At 40.0% G+C, this 23,900-nt stretch overlaps 1 protein-coding gene across 3 annotated transcripts in view; it reads left to right on the forward strand.

Annotated features, from left to right (window-relative positions):
• ZNF462 (zinc finger protein 462) overlaps nt 1-23,900 on the forward strand; it is a 152,719-nt gene that overhangs the window by 6,894 nt on the left and 121,925 nt on the right. The gene's annotated exons all lie outside the window — the stretch shown is intronic.

The following is a 23,900-nucleotide window of genomic DNA, read 5'->3' on the forward strand; positions in this document are numbered from 1 at the left end:
AACCATGGGAAATGGGACAGTCCTGTAAGGAAGGGTGCAATGGGTTTCCACTTCTGTCTCTTCTTGGATGAGCAAAAGTGATTTTGTAGAGAAGAAGAGTGATGTTTGGAAGTTTCCACATTTCCTAAGCTCCTTCCAAACGAATGCATCAATTTTTAATCCAGGAGGCAGTCTGGAGAAGGTACTGCTGGATGTGGACTTCTGGCAGAAACACAGTTAACGCTGTAAACAGTTGAACCTCAGTGTGGCACTCCTCCAAATGAGTTGACTGTCGAAAATAAAATGTTCCAGAAGAACTGGGAGAACAGGAAAGAAGTTAAAACAGCATGGTTTGCATGCCAGTACTAAAGGAAGAAGAAAAAAGTTTGGGTTGGGGGGGGCATTGGAGAGAAGATAATTGTAAGTTGAACTGTCTCTTGGATTTATAAGACCCAGGAGAAGTTTCCAAATGTGGGAAAATGGGTTTTTATGAATTTAGGTTGTATTTGCATTATGCTAGGAAGCTCTTTTGGATTTTTTTTCCCCCTTGAACTTTGTATTTGGAGAACTGCACACACTGATAAAAGGGAAATCCATTGGAAGGAATTTGGATGTACATTTTGTGCTTGGAAATGCTATCATAAAATTTATCCTTTTTCTAAGTCCTCCTATCCTCATCAGCGGAAGCACATATAGGGTTTTTAAAGTCTTTGGATATGTGTGTGATTCCAACACAAAGTTAATTATTTTCGTGGCTTAGAAGGATAGAGTGGTGTGGTGTGAGGAGGTGCTAGTATTGTCACCTACAAATGCATTGCCTTTTACTTCTGGTGAGCAGATTACTTGGTGTCTTCAAAGCATTCTTGCCTAATTCCTAGCTGGAGACATTTTTTCTTGAGTTATTCTTGGAGAGAAAGTTTTTTTTGTGTGCCAGGCCATGGGTATTTTGGTATTGATTTCCTCGCTTTCATGTGTTTGCTTGTTCAGTTTACTGCATGTTGCTTCTGGATATTAATAAAATACTTGTGCTACGCCTGTCCACATCTTACCCCCAACCTTATTCAAAGAGTAGACCCTGTTCTTTAGGGTGAAAGTAAGTTTGATAGGTACTTATTTGTTCAAAAAATAAATACTTGAAGATGAGAACTGTATAATTCAGGAAGTTATTTGCTAGACCTTCACATAGACAAATTTTAACAAAGACCACACCAGGAAAGATGGAGAAAATTCTGCTAGGAACCAATAGATCCTGATTAAAATGTTTTAGGATCACTTAGTAGGAAATTAAACATTTGCCCAAGATGAGGAAGCGAAGTATTACCTTTGGATTCAGCTTGGTTGGAGCACAAAAGGAGCTGTAGACCCAGGTGAGACAACTGTCTCAGAAGTAATTAAGCCCAGGATTTGTGGAGAGGCTTAGCCGCCACAGAGCCCAGCTGGGGAAGGCCAAACTCACTCTCTAAGTTCTCGTCTGGGCAGTTGAACCAGAACACACGCTAAGGCCTCCAAATTTTGGAATTCTTCTTTTTCCTGTTCTGATTTAAGAAGGTAATGCCATTATTCTTTGGTTTTGCTCATGTCAGCTGAGTGCCTCTCTTTTGAACTGGGAAATGCCAGAGACCGGGGGATAGGAGCCATGTCCTCTAAGGGAAAATTCTCCCTGTTAACACTGCAAATGTGCTTTAACATCGCCCTTATTACTCCAAAAATAATTGTGCAGTGGCACAATGTGGGATACTTGAAAGATGTTTGCTGCACAAAGGTTCCAATACTCACCTGCAGATTAAGAAATGAGTTTCTAAACCATCTCATTTCTATTGCTAATGAAAAGCTTTGGAAGGCACCTGTGAATTAGAGCTCCAGCTGCTATCATGGTAGGGAAGTTAGGCCTTGAAAGGATACATGGATTAGCCCGTCAGAAAAGCAAACAGTAGCATCAGCACAAGTAGAAAATAGACAAGGTTGTTAAAGCTAACAAGAAAGTAGGCTAAAGCATTGCTGTAATTATATGGTGGAAATTTGCTGGGAAGGAGTGACTGGTTGGATAGGAGAAGGAAAAGAAGAAGAGAAGCAGGAAAATAATGGACTAGCCAAATTGAAGAAGTCTGTCCACTGGGAAGAGCCTACGGGAAGAAGTAAGGCATTGCTTTTAAGAAAGCAATATAGCAAGTAGAAAAAGACCTTGTAATTTGGTACCTAACACGTGTGAAATATGAAGACCAGTGCTCAGATCCACATTCTTTGGCCAGTTCCTATTGTAAAAAATAGAATTGGGTTTGGAGGACAATTTATGTGACTTTGGGGTTACAATTACAGCCTTTCTGATAAAGGACAGATGGAAACTCAAGGGAACTGGTTAAGTAGGCCTAGGTGGAGATTTTCCTGGAAAATGAACGAAGTAGAGAATAGAGCAGAGCAGAAAATAGCTGCATTATTAATGGGCAGAAAATGTGATAGTCCTCTCTAAAGTGATCCATAGAGCTTCTCTACCTACGCCCTGGGTGTTAGAAGAAATGAAGAACAAAGACATGCCTTTTCAGAGGGGAAAGGAATGGACTACTACCTGGCGTCAGTTTGGGATTCAGCCATTGGCTTGAGCCAAGCGTCACAGGCTGGTCTGTCCATCCGGTCCCAGCATTTTAAAATCCAAAATAAGGCCACTGTGGTCCAGAATGTTTAGCCATTCTAATCCCTAATTACATCATCCCTCTGTATTATGACTCATTAGTCAGCAGTTGAGCACCATTCAACCCAGATTGCCATGGGCCTGATGGAGGGGTCCTTCGTTTGGGGTACAATTTGAATGCTGGGTTATAGCTGAAGATGACCAAAGATAGATACCAACTACAAGTACTTATCACCCAGAATCTTTTCTCTTCAGTGTTTTCTATCTTAGTCTTCTTTGAAGACTAATTAGTATTTAATAACAATAAGTGGGAAGGGATTCTTTGTAGAAGAGACCATTTTCTTTCTTTCTTTTTTTTTTTTTTTTGGAGACAGTCTTCCTCTGTCACCCAGTCTTGCACTGTCACTGGAGTGTAGTGGCACGATCTCGACTTACTGCAACCGCCACCTCCCAGGTTCAAGCAATTCTTCTGACTCAGCCTCCCAAGTAGCTGGGACTACAGGCACAAGCCACCATGCCCAGCTAATTTTTTGTATTTTAGTAGAGATGGGGTTTCATCGTGTTGCCCAGGCTGGTCTCGAACTCCTGAGCTCACGCAATCCACCTGCTTCAGCCTTCCAAAGTGCTAGGTTACAGGTGTGAGCCACCGTGCCGTCCTCAGAAGAGACCATTTTAATTTGAATATCAGAGTTCAGCTGCAAGAACTTCTCCCCTTTTTGCTGTCAATTGAATATTGTCTGTTCTAATATTGGGTAAGAACAATAGAAAATAAATATGATTGCTTCATCAAAAAAATCTGCCAACTCTACAGAGTGGGAATACCACATAGGACCTTAAAAAATGTTGTCTTCCCTCCTGGACTGACTCACAGTTAATACTGGACAATGGTTTTTATTTTTTTCTAACATTTAATATGAACCAGGGACTGTTCATAGGGTACAGGAAAGTGAGGTTTAGGGAGGTAAAGTAATTTAGCCAAAGTCATGAGGCTGCAAAGTGGGGGAGCCAGGATTCACATGAATGGGGGACTGCCTCCAGAGGCCTGGCTCTCAACTGGTGGGACCCAGCCTTGGTTATTACTTCATCTGCTAATAGCTTATGTTCTTGATGGTTTATCTCTTCCAGTTGCTTATGCCAGGAGTATATCCTTGGAGTTCTGGAAGGAAATCTGAGAATAATGGAAAATTAATTATAATATATTGGTTGATATGAGATATATGACTTATTGTAATAGCTTGGGGAAGTGTGTTTAACTGAAGAGTGCCCTTTTCTGAATTAGAGAGGAGATGATAGGGAAAAAAAGCAAGAGACCATGTAGGAGACACTTAGGGAATAAACATTTTAAAATTGTATCAGACTCAAAAAAAAATGAGCCATCTACTTGTTGATGTGCTGTGTGACTTTTTTTTTTTTTTGCAGAAAAGGTGTTGTACTTTTTTTCTTCATAGGGCCGCTTTTGAAAACTCGGTGCCCCGTGTTGGCTCTGGTTACTATCAGCCTGAGAAGTGTTCTCAACAGCTACGCAGATGTTTGAAAATTAGTTCTACTCTTTAATGGTCATTTTTGGGACATGGTGCAGATTCTCTTAAAAGTGTGGGTGCTAGTACTCCCCACCCCTTTTTGTGATCACCATGTGCTCTGTTTAGATCATGGAGATGTGATGAGTGCTTTGGTTTTATTTGTCTCTCTCTGAAACATTACAACGTAGTAAGGAAGTTTATGGATGAGCACAAATGTCCCTAATAGAGTGACACACTGTGCTAAGGGAGATAGAGCAGATCCAGATACCCCTACGGTATCCAGGAGAGTAGCTTTTCTGCAAACGGTGGTTGGACATTAGTTGCTGAGTAGACTCTTCAGCCCTGAAGAAACTAGTGGTGGTTTTATAAAATCTTAACTTTGCTGTGGATCTATTCGGTTGATCTCTGGTGCCCAGACAGACCCATAATCAAAACCTTTGCAGAAGGATAAACACATGTCCTGTTTATAAAGTGTACTAGAGAAGGCCACAAAGTCATCCATTTTTACTTCTCATCCATATCATTATCTACCCAATTTATAAAAACCGTTATTTTCTTAGATAAAGGATTAAAATAGAAAAAAAAAGCTCAGAAAAAACATATAAAGTGAACAATGGAACTGTATAGTTAAAGAGAGTAAAATAGAACTGAAGCGTGTTGTTCTCAGGGTGGAATTTCTAATTTGAGGAATAGGAACTCCATTCAGCCCTGGACGGCATAAACTGTGACCCTAGGCAGTAGTGCTTAGCATTCTAGGATAATCCCTCAGAGAGCAGCCTGTCTCAAAGACCAATTCTCAATGGGCTTCTTCAGTTTTCCTTTTAATTTTTTGAGGAAACCTACCCAGACTACCCTCAGGAACTGCTTTGCAGGAAACAAGGTGAACTGGGTCAACATATCTTTGTGGATACAGTGAGAATTGGGAATTTGCGAACACATTCAATGTGAGGGGCTCCATAGGAGAGGAAGCTTGGGATATGTTCTAAGGAGGTAAATGTAGAAAGTTCATGTGTGCAGGCCTGGCAAAGGAATCATTCATTCTCTTGAAAAGAAAGCCACATTTTCAAAGACGGATTCTATGATAATTTTAAAAGTACATCGTATAGTTCACATAAAATAGCATGGATTTAAGGAGATGGAATTGTATCCTTCCACTTGTGTGGAAGTTTTTGTCATTCATTCCATCTTCTCCCGTGGCTTTGCCTCCAATTAGCAATTTTGCGGGCCTGAGAACTGAAGTGGTGTTGAAGAACAGATGTCAGCTGTTCCTGAAATTCATCCCTGCCCCATGGTTGACTCAGTGTTTCAGAATACCTCACCCATTCTTTTTCTGACCAGTGGCTGTAGCTTGTTAATAATGAATGAACATCACCCATAGGTCCTGAAATTAGCAAGTGTTAAATGTTAGGTGATTATTAGGGGAAAACAAGATAATCTAGTCAGTGGGCTTAATTAGGTTGTGATTGCCCAATTGCTGCTTCATGATAATTATATTCATAACCCCATTTCTAGACATCAACTACAATTATCAAAATTGACCCCAGCATAGGTAAGTGTTAGGAATCTTATTTGAAGCAGCTCCTCAATGGTGAATATCTGATGTTTCCAATGTGCTTCTGCCTGTTCTTTCTTCCCCTCTTGCCCCCTTTCCATGATCTTTACCCCATCTTAGTAGAAAGGTCGTGGCAATATTATTTTGTCTGTGACCATGCACATATTGTATAGCTTGTGTTGGTGTCTACAGAAAAAGAAATTCTTAAGTTTTTAGGGGTCAAGTATAACTGCAGAGCTTTCATAAATCAGCAAATAGGAATCTTGAAGCATAAAAATCCCAAATTGGCTGGATTGTTATTTTCCTCAGCACATGAAACCTGTTAAGTCGATTGAATATGATTCATTTGAATAGATCTTTTACTTTATAAGGCATAATCTTAAAATGAAAAAGAGAGTCATCTGTGTTTAAGATAATGCCTTAGCAACATGATCACTAAGATTTGAGGGAACTGTAAATCGAGAACTTTTAACTTTATATCACCCCTTCCTTTCCTCCAAATTATGAAATTTGCTGCCAGTGTGTTCCGGTATAAAAAAGAACGTGTCATTACTAGGGACATTGTTTACTGTTTATCTCCCAAATGAAGTCAATGATTTCCAGGAAATACAAACAACAACCTGTATCAGAAGTGATACAGTATACAGTGTGGGTATGTCAGCGTGACACCGTGAATCACTAGGCCAGATTGTCATTTGGCAGCCTTCCCTTTGTGACATGCAGTTATACGGGAAAATAATGCACTTAAAACTTGCATACCATGGCTGAACTTCAGTGCAATACATCTGTCTAAAGAACAACTAGGAACTCAGCTACTGTATAAATTGCTTTATATGTATATATGTGTATATGTATGTATATGTATACACATGTATCTCTATACATAGAGATAGATACTCTCTAGGCACTTATTTTTCTCTAAAGCATCAAAAGTACAAATAGTCATCTCTTAGAATTTCTGGGGTGAAAATGCAATTCTCTGTGCAGGGGTCTCTGTTAAGAAAGTGATGTGTAGTGGGTGGAGTATACTCTTTGGGGCCACACAAGCTGAGGCTGAAATTTGTCTCTGTCCATTACTAGCTGTGGGACCTTGAGTAAGTCATTTAACCTCTCTGTCCCCATGATTTCCTAGTAAAATAAGAATTATTATAATTTGAATCTGTAGAACTAACATAAGGATTAAAAAATAATATGTGTCTAAGAGTCCTGGTTCATAATGGCCACTGAAAGTGATAGTTTCTTCCTTCCTCACTGATAGAGAAACTGAGGCAGAGATCGTCTCCAGGGCTTTGCCCCATTTATCTATGGTCACACATATTAGGTATTTTGTTCTTGGTCTTAAACTCAGTTTTTGGAATCCTGCTTGTTTAATTTTGTGCTGTGTCTCCCTTTCCTGATGAGCAGTCTTTGCTGCAGTTGTCCATTCCCAGGTAGACTTTACTACGTCTTGAACTGATGGTCTGTGGATGAAGCAGCACTCCGTATTGCTGTGTGTGCATTCAGTAGGAGCTTGTAAACTACCCGAGAATGATGCCATTTCCTCTTGGAAAAAGTACATTTATATGGTAACAACGCCTTCAACCTGACCTTGCAGAGCTATTCCCTGGAGTGTTGTAGGGGAACAATTTTTAATAAACATGAAGTTTTTCAAGCTTTTCAGAAGAAAGATGTTATTACTGTTCCTATTGTTTGGTATCATTCTGGCAAAAATGATATGTCTAAGAAAATTGTCCTTATTGCAGAGAAAATATTGGCTGTGCTGTTTATATAAATGTTGTCTGCCTCACTGTTGCTCTACTCACATAGGTATCTCTTAGCCAGTTTGAGAACTGCCCAGTAGCCTGGCTTAGAAATGCTTTGGTTTTCTCTGTGCAAATGTTTATTTTAATAGTCCACATCTACTTGGTTTTACTAATGTACTATAATATCAGATGCTTTCAGACCTTATGGGTAAGGAGACTAATTTTAGAGTGTTTTAAGAATAGGTTATATTTTAAAATGTGGAAAATGTGGAATGGCGTTGGTAGGGCCTAACCAGACTTACTTTATTGGGTCTGGCCAAAAGGACATTCATTGGTAGCTTTATTGGTGGTGGTGGTATGGTGGTGGTGGTGTGGTGGTGGTGTGGTGGTGGTGTGGTGGTGGTGTTGTGAATGTTAGTGGGAAAGATGAAGAACATGTAAGTGGTTCTTTGGTAAAACCATCTAGTGATTTTCCACCTGTACAAGCAAAGTACTCATGATTTATTTATTTATTTATTTTACATTTGGGAAATTTCCAGAGAAATAAAGGTGTCCTTGGAATGTTGTTGTTGTTATCATTATTATTATTATTTTTGAGACAAGATCTTGCTCTGTTGCCCAGACTGGAGTACAGTGGCATGATCTCAGTGCACTGCAAGCCTTGCCTCCTGGGTTCAAGTGATTCTTCCACCTCAGCCTCCCGAGTAGCTGGGACTACAGGCATGCGCCACCATGCCTGGCTACTTTTTTGTATATTTAGTAGAGATGGGGTTTCAGCATGTTGGCCAGGCTGGTCTTGAACTCCTGGCCTCAAGTGATCCGCCCACCTCGGCCTCCCAAAGTGTTGGGATTACAGGTGTGAGCCACTGTGCCCAGCCAGAATGTTATTATTTTTTAATTATAAATAAACTTTAGAGTTGCCACATTAACTTTGTGTCCAGAGCTATTTGAGGAGGAAAGAAAAACCTTGTGTTTATTTACTGGTGTTCAAATCTCTAGGATTCTCCTAAATGAGAGATTTTTGGTCTTCAAAGGGTAGAACTCAAAACTAAAGGAGTAGAGATGTAGCTGTGGCTGTGGCAGTGGTTATTAGTACAGAATGCCCTCAATACAGTAAGAAATACGGGATGAAAGAGTGGGAATGGAATCCTGGACTCCCTAGGACCCCTTAAAGACTGGGAATGGGAAGATTGTCCAGTTGGTTACTTCTTTAAGAGATGTATTTTATTTGGGAATGCCACTGTCATATGTGCTCCGTTCTTGACATGTTGAAGGATCCTTGTTTATTTGTGACTACAGAGTAGTGGGAAAGTGATTGACTTCGGGGTATGACCTGAATTCACACCCCTGCCTGCCACCTCCTAGCTTTGTGAACCTGGGTCAAGCTCCTAATTGCTCCTCTGCTCCAGTTTCTTATCTTTAAAGTGGAATTCTCTCTCTAGTGAAGCCTGAGAGGCATAATATATGTAAAGTGTTCAGCACCCTACCAGGGGCCCAGTAAATGACCACCTCTACAGTTCATTTGCAATGATCAATTAGGGGCCACCCAATGACTGTGGTACAGATGGCACGCTCTTGCCATTCATCCAATGCCTGGTTTTACATACTTAGTTAGCAGTTGTGGGATGATGATAGAGTTGGAAAGAATTTAGTGTCTCCATCTTCATGTGTTTTATAGAAGCTGTTGATTTAAGGAACATGTGCCCATACCTCTATTCATTCATCGAACACTTACTGAGTTCCTCCTTTTGAGTACTAAGCATGACTGCAGTATGCGTAGGTGGTCAAACCCAGGGGATATGAGATCTCTCTATCACAGTTGTGTTAGGCTCTTTGTTTTGGTAATTGAGTGATTATGATGGAGATAGGTGTCCTCAGCCACATTCAAATAGCCTGGAGCCAGGGGATGGTGAAGAGTGGCTTAGGCTGTGGGTAGTGGATTCCTGTTTAGATGCATTCATTTCTACATCTTTGTGTGTATGTATTTACAATATAATCTGCTAACCATATAGTCAGTGCTGCTGTGGTTTGTAATCTGGCAGATCATTTAAATATTTACTCCAAAATATCTTGTTCTCTGTTGGTGTGAAGTAGAGTTTCCAGTTATTTTTAGGTCATTTTCATCTTAGCAACCCTGTTGGAGATGAACCAGACACGCTGCTGTAAACTGTCCCCACATTTGGATAGAATTTAATAAAGTAAAGTTTAATGGTTTGGTCCCAAGAGGCAAACAGACCATCTGGTTAGCAGAAGGTTAGGTCAAGTATTGCATGGCTGCTGAGAGGGCCACAAAGCAGCCCTGACACACTGGTAATGTGTCCAGTTGCTGAATGCATTAAGCATTGAAATGGTGCTCTCAGGTCTGCCGAGCCAGCAGTTCTGTTACCACCGCTGTGACGCAGGAGATAATTCAGCTGGGCAAGCAGCAGCATGGGGGTGGATCTACAGTACAGGATGTGTAATGTCAACATGAAGGATTAGAGCTGGCAGAAGGAAGGGAAGCAGTCATTTCATGCCAGTGCAGGAAGCCTAGAGAGATGCTTTCCACCCACCCCCCCAACCCTGTCTCTTGTCCTCTTCTGGAGCTTTCACATTATGTGTTAAATGATTACCTTGTGCATGGTCCATGGCAAAACTTCAGCTGATTTTTCTGCCTCTTTTGGAACCTGTCAGCATAAACAGAGTAAACCACATTCCACACACATGTAGGGCGGGCAAAGGAAAGAGTTTACTGCCCAGACTGGGAGGAGGAGAAAGGGCTTCATTAGGCAGGAGCATCTTTGTGCTTGAGATGGAATCCCATTGTATGTCCCTTTGTGCTCAGATTTGAGACCGGCCATCCATTCAAAGCCTGCAATCATCTCGGAACATTGTGCTGCAGCTGTAGTCGGTAGAAGGCTGCAGAATGGTTCCAGTGATTCTGCAGAAGCTTAGCAATTACATAATTGCTATGTAACTGGAGAGAGCCATCAGGATTGTCTAGTTCCCCTGGAAAGAAAGCTTCTACAATTTGAGGGGTAGATTGTTTTCCCTTGTTAAACCTGAAAGCTGATGAGCAAGTACATCACACCACTAGGCTGAAACCAGGTCCTCTCACTGGCATGAAAGGGGAAGAAATTCACAAGTACACTTGGCTGGACATTCAGTGGACTTCACAGCTGTGTTAAAGGGAGAGAGAGCAACTCACTGACTCTTGGAATCGTGGATCCTTGTAGCAGTTTAATATGATATTTAACTTGTTTCTAATATCTGAGACTGTGTTCTATATGCATTCAAGGCATGGAGTATTCCAGAGCTTTCCTAGGAATGGGACACAGAGTTGCTCGTAATCACCAAGAGCCCTCTCAATTTCTGCCACCCGCTCAGGAGGATTTTCACAGCCTCTCTTGAATGAATACTTGCCTCAGATGCTGATCAGTGGAAGCACTGCAAAGCCTGACTCTTCAGATATTCCTAAATGCTGAAATCTTCTCGGCGTCAGCTCATGATGCTGTCTGAGTCTGTGCAGTCCAGGAGCTGGGACAGACTGGACGGTTTGCCTGTGAGAACTTCACAGTGCAGAAATGAATTCCTTCTTTCAGCTACCTCACCACTTGTTTTCCATAGTTGAGAAAACTTTGAGGTGGTGTTGGCTAAATGTAGGTACGAGGGCTGCATGAACCCAGTGAGAAGTCCAAGGCTCCATTTCATCCCGTGTAAAACACTCATCTAAAATTAGCCACATCTCCTAACCCAACTGTGGACTTTGTGTTTGTTTATGTTAAGTAGCTGTAAATTTCAGTGATCCTGCCTTTCTGGTGTCAGTTTTGTGGAGCTGCTAGGATAGAAAGAGTGGTTGTTGGGATATAATTTTATTAATGGTTTAAGTTGGGCCTTTTATAACTGATACTCATCTGTATTTCTCTATTTAAATGTGTTTGTCGTCAGAACTTCAGTCTAAGGGAAAAGTAAAACATTTTGGTTCCTTTGTGAATTAAAAAGGAATGTCTAGTAGGCAGTGTGGGGACCTGGACTCCCAAGATGGATTGGGTGCACAGATTCTTAGACCTTTCACCTTTAGACCTGTACGTTACTCTATTCCTCCTGGGTTTAACTCCGAGGTTGATAGATACAAATAGTTTCTTTAAGAATTCTGATTCCTACAAAACAATATTGTCAGGTTTTCAAGGAGCCAGCCTGTCTCAGTGCTGAGGTTTTATTTTGTAACAATTTGGAGGGGTATAGGATCACCCATGGTGACCCTTTCCTGCGTCATTCCAGGCAGGCCTTGGCATGCTTCGCCAGATGAGTAAGGACGAGGACAGTTGGCAGGGGGACCTGCTGAGTTCATCTTGCTTCATATCTTAGGAACTGGCTTGACCCTGTTCCATCATCAGTGTTTGGGCCCTCTGAGAAACTCTAGACCATCTTTTCAAACACTAGACCTGGAGATTATGTTGAGAGCAGCAGCATGCACTCATCTGAAGGAGGAGCACTTGATTCTAGCGCAGAGGACACATTGAAGGGGGACCCTTTTCTGTCAGTATTGGTAGGCCTGTGAGGACCTTGGTGGTGAGGGCCATGGTGTATAGTGGAAAGATCATAGACCTCAGAGCCAGTGAGTAACTGGGTGACCTTGAGGGAATGATTTAATCTTTGATCCCCAATTTCCCTATCTGGAAAAAAAATCCACTTTGTAAAGTTCTTATGAGGAATAAAGGAAATCAGGAAAATAAATCTCTGGTGCAGAGCTTGACATATAGTTGACACATAAAAAAATCCTAATTTTCTTTCTTCCCATCTTTGAGTTTTTATTAAACACTTATTATAGGTAGAGCACTGTTAAACAGTGACTATCTGATTAGAAGTCAGACTATACCTGAGTTTTACATGAAATCCCAATTGAGCGCTCCTTGAAGCTTGTACTGGTGAGATTGGTAAACATATACCTTCTTGGCTAAAGAGGCTGAGCAGTATTTTTTATTATATGGTGACTTTTCAAAGCCAGTGTGCTCCCCTATGAAACATGACTCCAAAATCTGGTAAAAGGGAAGAAAAGTACCTTACCCTCTGTTCGTGCTATCTTGAACATTCTGTAATAGATTATATATTAAATTCCTTAGATGAAGTTCTGGTTTTTTGTTTTGACTATTGCTACATGACTAGCTCCTCTATAGTAAATCTGAAATTTTCCAAGAATGGCACAGATGTAAGCTATTTGATTATCTAGAATCCAAATGCCTTAACAGTTTTAATGTGTTACAAGCCTTTTTTCTGCTACCTCTAGTCCAGTGTGCAACTCTTTGTGTTGGTGCGCAGAAAGCCTTATTGACTGGTTTCAGGAAAAAGATCTTATTCAGTTAAAATTTAGCTGATCAACTTTGAAGGCCAACCACTGATTTGTTTCATAATGAGTTCCTGAGCAGATCTAGACTAGAAGCTACAGAAGGGCAGGCTGAGTCTCCCTCGTTCACTAGTGCCTTGAGCAGTGCCTAAAACAGATGTACACAATCAAAATGTATGGAGTCTCTGTAAACCAAACCTAGCATTTTAAAAACTGCCATATTGCTCCTAAATATCAGTTCTTTAAAAATGCCTACATATCTGAAACAAAATAGTCTGTTAGTTGCTGCCTGAAACATCACTAGACCTATAGTGTTCAATTAAAAAATGAAAGTTAATGTAAGTTCTCAATCAAAGGAAACTACCCACCTCTATAACCCTTATTATATACATTTTGAAGTAAGAATGTCTTAACAGTCTAGCCGTTTATTGACCTAATATTTGTAAATGGTCTGTTTGGGCAGGTAAAATGATGTCATGCAGTGTTTGGAACAGGAGAATTTTTTTTTTCCTTTTTATTTCCTTTTTTTTTTTCCTTTTTACTGTATAATGTCCCTCAAGTTATGGCAGTGTACCTTGTGCCACTGAATTTCCAAAGTGTACCATTTTTTTTTTTTTTTGTTACTGTGCTTCAAATAAATAGAAAAATAGTTATAATATTGATCTTCAACTTTGCCATTCATGCTTCTATGGACATTAGGTTAGGTATTCCACATTGAAAGCATGAGAGTGTCTAGGCCTTTGAATGGCATATACCATTTCTGGGAAATGTATCTGGAGGTTAAGTATTGCTTTCTACAAATAACTGCCCCCTTTGTTTTAAAAAGAAGAAATGCATATTGAAGTAGTTACATGATTTGTTTGGCATATAGGAAGCACACTGGTGCTGAGTATTTTTTAAATGGTTATGTAAGCAAAGCTGAACTGTAAATCTTCATTCAGGAATATGTATTAAGATTGTGGAATGGGTGTAGGACAATTGGAAGCGGGTGACAGTGGGTTTGATTAAATGGATCTTTTATGGCCCTGTGATCTGTCCTTTACTTGAAAGCTTTTGAAAAGTGGAAAGATCATTTTGTTGCATTTCCCCATTTCTTGTTTTTAAAAGACCAACAAATCTCAAGCCCAATAAATGGCTTGTATTGAACTTTTACAGTTGAATTAAAGATTGTTAAACATGAAAAAAAAAAAATGTCTTAACAGTCTAGGTTAAAGCAGCCAAGGAGAATTTGTTTGTTGGTAGCTTTTGAAAGATACTAATGTGAGGATGACATTTTACTAGTATGATCCTGAATGATTCTTCAGTGCATTATAGAGTTAAATTTCATAGAATTGAGTCTGAAACATTGGAGAAGAAAAATTCAAACTCAAGAATATTCAGTGATTCAAGGCCATTGGTTCTGGAGGAAACTCATTTGCAGTTTTATATGAAAGAGGAAGATAGGTCTTTTTCCAGGACTTTCTTTGACCTATTAAGTCTAAATGGATGGTGGCATGTATTTTGTAGGGTAAATTGGTGGTATGGAAGCCTCAAGGAATATAGAGAAAAATGTCATGAAAAAAAAAGATGAGTATATAGTGTTTCCTATCAATTTAACAAAATTGGAAGAATGAAGCAACGGAACCAGGATGATAGTCATGTTCTTTGAAGATGGTCAAGCAGATTCAGAAAACATCCTTCTTCACCTTTGACTTTAGTTATTGAACATTTCAATGGAATGATTTAGATCATTGAAAGTTTACTATGTGCAGAAGCCTTCTAGGTATTAGGTGACCTTGCAGCATTAAAGAAACCCATGGATCCTGTTAGTCCCAACCTCACTGAAGGACATATTCTGAAGAGCCAGCTCATTAAGCAAGCTTTTGAAGGGTGTGCGCTGCAGAGCAGTTTCCTGTTATTTGGTTAATGGTTGACCTAGTTCTAATGCCATATGCTTCCTGGAACGCATTCTAATATAAAGTATGTGTTAAAGCAAGACTAGGATAATGGCAGGAAAGTCAAAGCCTTTCTGAAGCAGAGACCATATTAATGCTGGCCCACTGAAGGCAGAATAGTATGTGGATGGAAAATGAAAAGACTTTTCCCTTCATGATCCTGTTTGCTAATTCTGATTTTAATCCTCACATTTTACCCCAGTTCATTCTAAGGAGTTGCATTTTCCCCAGAATACCTTATGTATAAGGCCTCCGTCATTAGTTCATTTTTCAGTGCATGCTAGGCCAAGTTTAGTGTTGAAGTACCCTAAGTAAAATTATTACTGCAAGGAAAGATTAGATTAGAGTTGGCTAATAGCAGGTGATTTTGTTTTTGTGTTATTATTTTTGTATTGTAAACAGGGGATTAGTAAATCTTTTCCTCTGAAGTTTGGATGGAGTTCAGAGCTAAGATTGAGGCTCCTTTGACTTATTTATCCTTTTACCTGGAACCAGCAGCCCTGGCTTGTTCATTTAGATGGACAGGGGAGCCTACACAAATCATGGGGGCTGGTGAGCAAACTCTACACCAGGCACACAAGTGTTTGTTTTAACAGCTTCAGAATGTGAAGAATCTGTAGGTCTAGTCTGCTAATTGCTGGATATTTGGGTGGCAATAGAGGAAGCTGTTATGCTGTCTTCATTGCTCATAAAAAAATGTTTAAGCAACCACAAGTGTGTATATCTGGTGGGGGAAGGGTGGACAGCTCCCTTTTAAAAGTTTTTTAAAATATCACCGTAAAATTGTGGTATGCGGCAGTGATTCCTAAACCAGGCTGATCTTCAGAATTATTCTGAGAACTTAGAAACAAAAAGGGATTTATTAAAAATAGACTTTCAGGTTCTACCACAGGAGAGGAATTCATTAGGTCTAGGGTAGGAGCCTAGAATGTTTATTCTTAGAAGCCAGGTTTAGGAGCCACTGGTCTTGGGAATGCAGTATCATTAAGGAAGGGAGGAAGAAGCAGCCACTGTGCTTGAAGGACTGACATGCAGGAAGCAGGAAAAGGAAAAGAATTGCTGTCAGAACTTGATATTTGTGGCTACTAATAATTTGAGCTTTGGAATAGGCTTTCGTCTTTTCTTCTCTAGGAATTTACTAACTTCGGAGCACCTTACGGGTACTATATACTGAGTGATTTACCCACTACTGTGGTTACTGGATACTGAGTGATTTAGGTTTGGGAAATGTCATCTCAGTGACAGGTTACATACTGTGGTCTGCCACCACCATCATCCACCTCTGCCCTGTCCCCTTCCTCCCACCAGGGAGGCAGTGTACACAGAGTATCTGTCATTCATCAGTTAAATTGGATGCAGTTTTTTCATATTAATTAATTTGGCAGAAACAAAGGAAACACATTGTTGATTTCTATACACAGAGAAATTGCTATGAATTCACCAAGTAAATTTTTGGGTGTTTTTTGTTTGTTTGTTTTTTCTGTTAACAATAAGGGATGCAATCTTGTTGACCAAGGACTTGTTCCATATGGCTTTCTGCCTGGCCTGGTTTGAAGCTGTTGCCTCTGATATTGGGCCACTGCTAACTGACCTAGTTGTAAATTAGAGTAACCTTGGCTAGAGGATCAACACGGTCTAGGGTCTAACAGTATGCCTGATGTGTAGTTGATCGTCAATGCTTATTAGTGAATGACTGAACCAGCTCAGTAGCTGTTTCTTCAAAAGATAAGAAGTAACGTGGAGAGGTAAAGATTCTGCTTCAAAGCAATGTATGTGGTCAACATAACCTTTCTAGAGTGATTTCTGCTTTAATCTCAATAAAAAGGAAAATGGCCCTGTTGCAAAATTTGGCAGGTCAGACACTTCAGCTTCCCGAGAAAATGCAAGGAATTTATTTATTTTCTTTACATGTTGTCTACCCCTAAAACAACTATCACTATTACCATTAAACTCTCTGTACACATTGAAGGAAGTGCCTCTAGAATAAATGTTGTTAAGAGAATTTAATCTTTCTTCACTTTCCTTCTAACTTTAAGAGCTCATGGGAATGAAAAGAATGTTGATTTAGAAGTAGAAGAGAAGAAACAATTGAGTAGGAAAAGAAAATAATTTGAGAAAATTTGTCTGGTTGACAGTAATTTTTTAGTAACAGAAAGCAGCAGTCATGGCCCAAGAACCTGTGGTTCTTGGTTGTGTCCTTGCCATGCTTAGAAGCTTCAAGAAAGGGAGTATAGTCTCTTTAAAGTTATTTTGAGGAGTTGGACACTACCTACTAGGTTCCTAATGCTTACCCAAGTTAAGAGGTTGAAGTGCCTCCAAGGCTTTAAGTAGCAGCTGAACATGTGATCTTGTTAACCCTGAGATGTTGCTGAGAAGTGACTCAGATCACCGTGGCAAACAATCCTGTCCAGTTCCAGCTGCCCCAGCAGAACTCAGCATTAGGTCACCCTTTAGGCGTATGGTGCAGAGCTCATGCTACCATCAAGACTTTAGAACAAGGACAACTTGAAGTGGCTATCTTGCATATGGGACTGATGTTGAGGACTGCTTGATATTTTGGAGCCCACCTGATTCTTAAGAGTTTCCAGTTCCTCTATCCCTATTCCCTGTCCTCATAAAAACCAGTTGGAGAGAAGGGGAGGATGCCAGAGAGAGTCATGTTCTCATAATTATTTGCTCTTTGGATGTTTCCTCATCTAGATAGACGGGACCTTTTGTTTTCCCCAGGAAAAGGTAACGTATGCTCAAGGTAGCCTTAAAAAAAATGTGTGATGCCTATTTTAAATAAAATAACAAACTAGAACAGTTTGTATTTTATTAAATAATAATCAAGAGGTAACTCATACCCAAGCAGTGGGTTTGTTAGCCTTAGCCTGATAGGAGGTAGCCACATAATGACTCATTGAGCACTACTGACTTAGTAAAAAAGAAAAGTAGCGGTGGAGTGGTTAAGAAGGTGGCTGAGATTGTTGTCTCACTGGACCACTCTTTAAGCTTTCTCTGTCTTTTCATGACTCAGGTATTTTTATGTAGATCCAAAATTATTTTAAAGTTTGAAGTGTCTTTCTGTTAGCTGTGTGAATGTGCTGCCTATTTCGAAAGTTGATAATGACTCAAGGGTATCCAACTCTCAGGATTCAAGCCACTGCATGTTGGCAATGATACTAGATCCTGGTTTTAAAAATAAAATGCCAGGATGCCACCCTGAGGATCCAGACATAGACTGTGAGCACATTCGAAATCTTCATCCTCAAATACACAACAGTGTCAGCTACAAAAAAAAAAAAAAAAAAAACAGAAAGAAGAGAGAGGGTCTGAAAAGGAAGGAGTGTGCCTGTCATCCGCAGTCTATGTGAAGTCACTGGTTATATGGACCTAGGAAATCATCCCACTTAACCCCTTCATTTTACAGCTCTGGAAAGGCTGAAATGATTTGTGCAAAGTCCACAATGTAGGAAGTTAGTTAAGGAAGCCTGAAATGGAATCTCCGTTTTCTGCCCTGGTGATCCATGTTTATTCCACTACAACAGTGTTGGCAGATAGCTTCTATTTCTCGTGCCAATTTTGATTGATTGGTGGAGAATGCCTGGAGCTCCACTTTGAGGATCCTGTGCCTTGTCTAGGCTTGTTGGAAAAGAGTGTGGAGATCAAGCAGAGAAGTCTGCAATAGGCGGGAGAGGGTAAATGACAGGCGGTGGCACTTCCCTATACTTGCTGTCCCTTACAATTATGTGACTTAAAATTACAGGCTTACTCTTTACCAAAACACTTTCTCCCTTGGTGTTCATGAAGACATCCTATTTCTAAATGTTTTCAAACAAAGAAGAGAATATTTAGTCAAGGGCAGAGAATCTCATTCAGAAAAGCTTGTCCAGGTGATTTATCCAGGGTAACTAAGTTGTTGAGTAGCAGTTTGACCGAATGATAAGGTTTTCCCCATGAGTTTTATAACCTGTCATGAAGAGCTGTCTTTCTGCATTGTTGGTATTGTCTAACCCTGATAAGGCTGGGGAGTCATTCATCTCTTTCACCACCATCTTCTTACATGTTGTTCTTACATGTTATCCACAGCTGGCTTTTCCTTGCCTACATCCTCCTAGGCCATCTACTAAATCCTCTCCCTCCATAAATGGAAGTGAAAAAACAGTTTCACAAAGGTCATAATGCAGAGCCCAACTAGAACCTTGGTTCCCTGACTATCAGTATTGCAAGATACTTGCTGACAGGTTTCTTACTTGTTGCAATTAAACTAGAAGGAACCTTCGAAGTTATTTATTTAATGTTATCTTATAGCCAGAGAACTTGAATCCAAGAACATTTAAGGGACTTGCTCAAGGTAACGAAGTTGTTTAGTAGTGCAAACACCCTCTGGATCTTGAAAGCTAAACCCACATTGCATATATATATGTGGTTTTCTTTTTCTTTCCTTTCTCTCTTATTTTAATGAGACAAATGAACTCTTTATCATTGAATTCACAGGGGTCATGATTGCCTTGCAACATACTAGAATCTGTAGATTTCAAATAGAATGATGAAACTGTGATTAAGTAGGACTTTTTGAGTTATCGTTAAATAGTTTATGTAGTACATTTAGAAGGAAAGAGTGATAATAAATTTTCTCGTAACACGACCCTCTCAAGTGTAATTTTGGAACCCTTTCTACTTCCAAAGACGAACTGTTGTGAAGATGAATGTGGGAGATAAATGTGCCTGGCAATCTAAAGCATGCCATGAATTCATGGTTGTCTAGCCCAGTGCTAGGTACATGATAGCTGTTCTGTAACTGTGGATTTAGATCTACCACCAGAGTTCTGTCATGGTTATCTTTTTATGTATGAACTGACAATACTTTGCCCTGAATAGGGTTAGTGTTTGGCAGGGAGGAAGCTGTGTTTCACTGGTAGAGCAGTCTGCTAACGTCTAATTTGAGATGAATGGTATTGATAACAGCATAGGAAAAGCTACTGCCATTTCCCATTCAGTTGCATCCATTTGCCCATCTTGGCCAGTTTGGAAAACATAATTGGGGCTCTTTTTTGGCGTCTTCAGCATAAGTTAGCTCCTTATATGAAATGCCACTGCGGTCTGTTACCATTGGCTACTCCACATCTGTCAGTCTTCCCATCGTATTAGCTAATAATGAGAGAGCGTTAACCCGGATTTCTAAGATCCTGGTGTTCAAAAGTGTTGACTCTTGGACCTCTTAGGAAGTAGGCAAGGTAGGCCACCTTGGAGCTTTTACCCTCTGCTGGAATATTTCCTTCTGAAGTGCCACCACTTACAGAATAATTGATTAAAAACCTTTCCCATGTTCTTTCTGGAACCTCAATCTAACCTTGAGCCTTTGTTTTTGGAAGATAATGGTATAATTTCTACATAAAACTGGGAACAAACTACTTTTAATTCCTTTTCCTCTTAGTTGTTTCAGCAGCATGATCCCCTTTCACTTTAACAGAAAGATTCTCTTTCTAGCTTAAAATATTCCGGATATGCTTTAACTTGCCTTGGGGTCATAGCACACATCTCCCAGGACTGATGAGTCTTGTCAGTTGCCCCAGGGTGAGAACTTTAATAAGCAAATTGCACACACCTGGTTTTGCAAAATATTGGCCTAATGGGGCACCTAGGTGGAAGTCAGTCAGTACGTCCACTCCCTATGTACACACCCTTCCTCCCCACCCCTTTTAAAAGGGAGGCCTCAGAAATGCTGCCTCCCCATTTATCTTGTAAAACTTTCCTGTCTCTGCTTCGCTGTGCTGGGGTAGCTCAGAGGGTTGTGATCGTTAACGAGCTCAGGGTGTTACTGTCGCTGCTGCTGTCTTGTGGATTTGAAAGTAATGCCAGTGATGGGATGTGGTATAGGTACGGGGGAGTCTGGTTAAAAGGGAACAGGGCTGGAGAACTCTCTCTGTCAGACTGTGACTCCCCCTGCTCTGCTCTTTGATTTGTGGCTGCCATTGGTGTTTACACGGCCTTTCCCCGCTCACACTTTCCTTGGTTAGTTGAAAAGAGACTGCCTGTTTCCCTGTTACTGAATGCTGTACCCTGGGCTCACTTGTTTTTTACACTTTTTCATTCATTTGTTCATTCATTTAAATACTTACTGAGCATTTGACTGCTTCCCAGGCTTTGTGCTAAATGTTGGCTTTACTGAAATGAAAGACCTAGACCCTGCCTTTTAGAGGCTCATAATCTAGTATTTACATCTCCAGTTATCAGCAGGTCTAATACATTACCACCACCACTAGAAGTGATGCGTTTTAATGCATTTTATTTGGCTTATGTACTGTCTTTATTTGCTGATGATCAAATCCCCCAAGTAAAGCTGTTTGGGTATCTTTCTTGTTATCCATTCTTTCAGACGTGTTGGCTTACCCTGGTGATCAGAGTGCAGGGTAACTGCCTTAAGAAGCTACAGTGGCATTGATACTTACGCATATCCAGGCCAACTAATAGGTGTGACCATTTCTTTGAGTGTTTTATGCTCTAGTATGGAGCTTGACTCCACCTTACTTTCCAGCTGCCATCCAGTTAACATACCCACAGGATTCTTAGACCAGGCATACATCATTGTATATATTCTGCCTAAAAGTTTGTAAAATCTAGTGGTGGCATTTAGCTCTTTTGGCAATAAAAACTATGAGAATTTCATGGCCTTGACTGAGCTATGTAATTCTGTTGTCAGCCTTTGTTCCACAATCATTTGTGTGTGTGCACCTCAAGAATTTCAGTCATCAACCCAACAACGCATGCAGTACCCCTTCCAGGAAGTGATCTTCTGGTCTCTTGTTTGGAGTTACTTAAACGTTGTCGGGAGAATTCCTTCATTTCCTTCAGGAGTCCTTTTTGGGCATACAAAAATCTAGCACTTGAAACCACTTAATCAAATATCATATCCACACACCTGCAGTTCTTTCTGTATGTCCACAGACATGGTTTTACACTTGTATGATGTAGTTAGGCTCAACTCCATTTGTAGCGAGAAACATTTGAAGCTTGTCCCCACTCACAATGATGATGCACTTAGGTTTACCTTCGTAATATGGGTAAATGTCTCAGGTTAGCCAAATGTGTCCAGGGTCAGAGGGCATATGCTTTGATATGGAATTCTGGAGGTCATTCCCGGCCTTTGTCCTCTGCACTAAGGCTTATGTCACTTGCATCCTGCTGTGACATGAAACAATATTGGATCATAGGGAGTGCATAATAGACTATGTTGTTCAATTATCATGAGATTACCACATACTCTTGCCTGGAATCTTGCCAGCAATAGTGAACAAAGAGATGACCCAAGCAACTTTCTCACTTTTATTCTTGAAGACTAAATGGCATCCTTAAAATCTGATGGTTTTCTTTGTACCCTTCTGGTTGAGTAAAGAATAAGATAGTCTTTTTCTTTTTTGGACAAATCATATGGCTAGTACAGGAAATCAAGGAGATTTTTAGCTAATTTAGTAAAAAAGTCAGAGGTGGAACAGAAAATACACCAGCTGAAAAAAGGAGATGATTGATTTCTAGGAAATGGGAGATTGTTTGGTATATTTACAGTAATGAAGAAGAGTTCTTCCTGGAACAAAAGTACTGAATAAATAACAACAAGAGGCAAAAAAGAAAAATGCATTTCCCTGGTGCACAAACCTTGAAGCTCATGCTTTTTGCCATTAGGAGTTCTGAACATGTCTTGAATTCTTAGACTTCCTTGATTTTTAAAATCTAATATTCCAAAATAATTTTTATTCATCTCCGTGTTTTCTTTGTTTTCCCCGAGTTATCTGTGTCCTCCGAAAGTTTAAAAACAAGTGATTTTTTTTTCTCATCTTGTTGGCGGAGACACACAATAGGCTGCCTCTCCCCTTCTCTGTGGAAAGAATGGAAACATAGTAAGCGGCCAGAGGAGCTCCATACGGATTGACATTCCTTGCTTCTGCTTTTGAAGTTAAGATGGTCACGAGAGAGAAAAATATTTTCGGTTCCAAGCCTAAGAAAAGGACATTCCTTTTAGTCTTGGCGTTCTTGTTTTCATGGTGTTGATTTCTCTTTGAATTATCATTAGTGCCATTAATAAATCACATCTGAACATGAAATCACTTTTGCAAGTTCTTCCCCTCTCCACACCCTTGATTATAGAAAAGGTGACGTTTCTTGATATTTATCTGAAGTAGCTTAGAGTATGTTTTCCTGGCTTATTTTTCCCCCTCTGGAGAGGTTCCCATTGTTGATCAAGCATATTCAAGAGAGTTTTTTCCAAAGAGTCCTGAGAGACCCATCCATGCATTCTATTCTGTTAAACAAGGAAAATAATAATAATAATAAAGTTTAGCTTTCACCGTGCTTTAGAGAGAGAAATCTCAGAGGAACCATTTTCCTTTCAGGAGGATTTGGGGTTCTTAGGTTAAATTCCATATTATACAAATTCCCTAATGACAAAGAACCTATGCAATCAACAATCTTTCTTTTAAATGTATTTCTCTATTGAAAGAGCAGGGGATTCCATTTGCGGCATGTGTTGATTAAGACATGAAGACAAGGTCTGAAATTGGTGGTGGCCCAAGGTCATTGGTAGAACTAATGGACCATTTGAAAATTATTAGCAGCTGGTTTAATAGTGTTTTAATAACTACAGCTGTGAGAAAATCCAAGCACAAGGTATTTGGAATGTTCGTTTTGAGGTCCTTTCCTTTTGTTCTATAATAATCCTGGCATCCGTTTAACAAAAGTGCAACTCAGAAGATTAGGTAGCTATATACATACGCATATCATGCAGGCTTTATTTGCTTTAGGTTTTTACCATTAAAAACATTTTTGGACATCATCAAACTTGTCACACAACCTGTACATCCCTATGCCCCAGTCAGTAACACCACAGTCTCAGAGTCTCACAATGTTGGAGAATTTCAATGACTCATCTAAGAGTTCTTCTCACTTACATTTTTTATTGAAAATTTTTACCGTATCTAAGGATTTGTGGGGTTCAATTTGCCAAACTCCAGGGCAGTGGAAAAGAAGACAACAGCATCAAGTCAGTTTCTGGTTTTATATAGTTTAGCAGAAGAATAATTTGCTTAGATCTTTGCCTTCATATTTATTTGGAGTCATATGCTCTCTCTCTCTCACACACACGCACACACGCATGTTGTGCATAGATGAATAATATTTGGTCTGCAAAGAAATAGGCCTGTTTCCTCCATCTGTCATCTGTACCTTGCTAACCCAGAGACTTGACA

The sequence above is a fragment of the Chlorocebus sabaeus genome, chromosome 12, assembly GCF_047675955.1.
Source record: "Chlorocebus sabaeus isolate Y175 chromosome 12, mChlSab1.0.hap1, whole genome shotgun sequence".
NCBI lineage: Eukaryota > Metazoa > Chordata > Mammalia > Primates > Cercopithecidae > Chlorocebus > Chlorocebus sabaeus.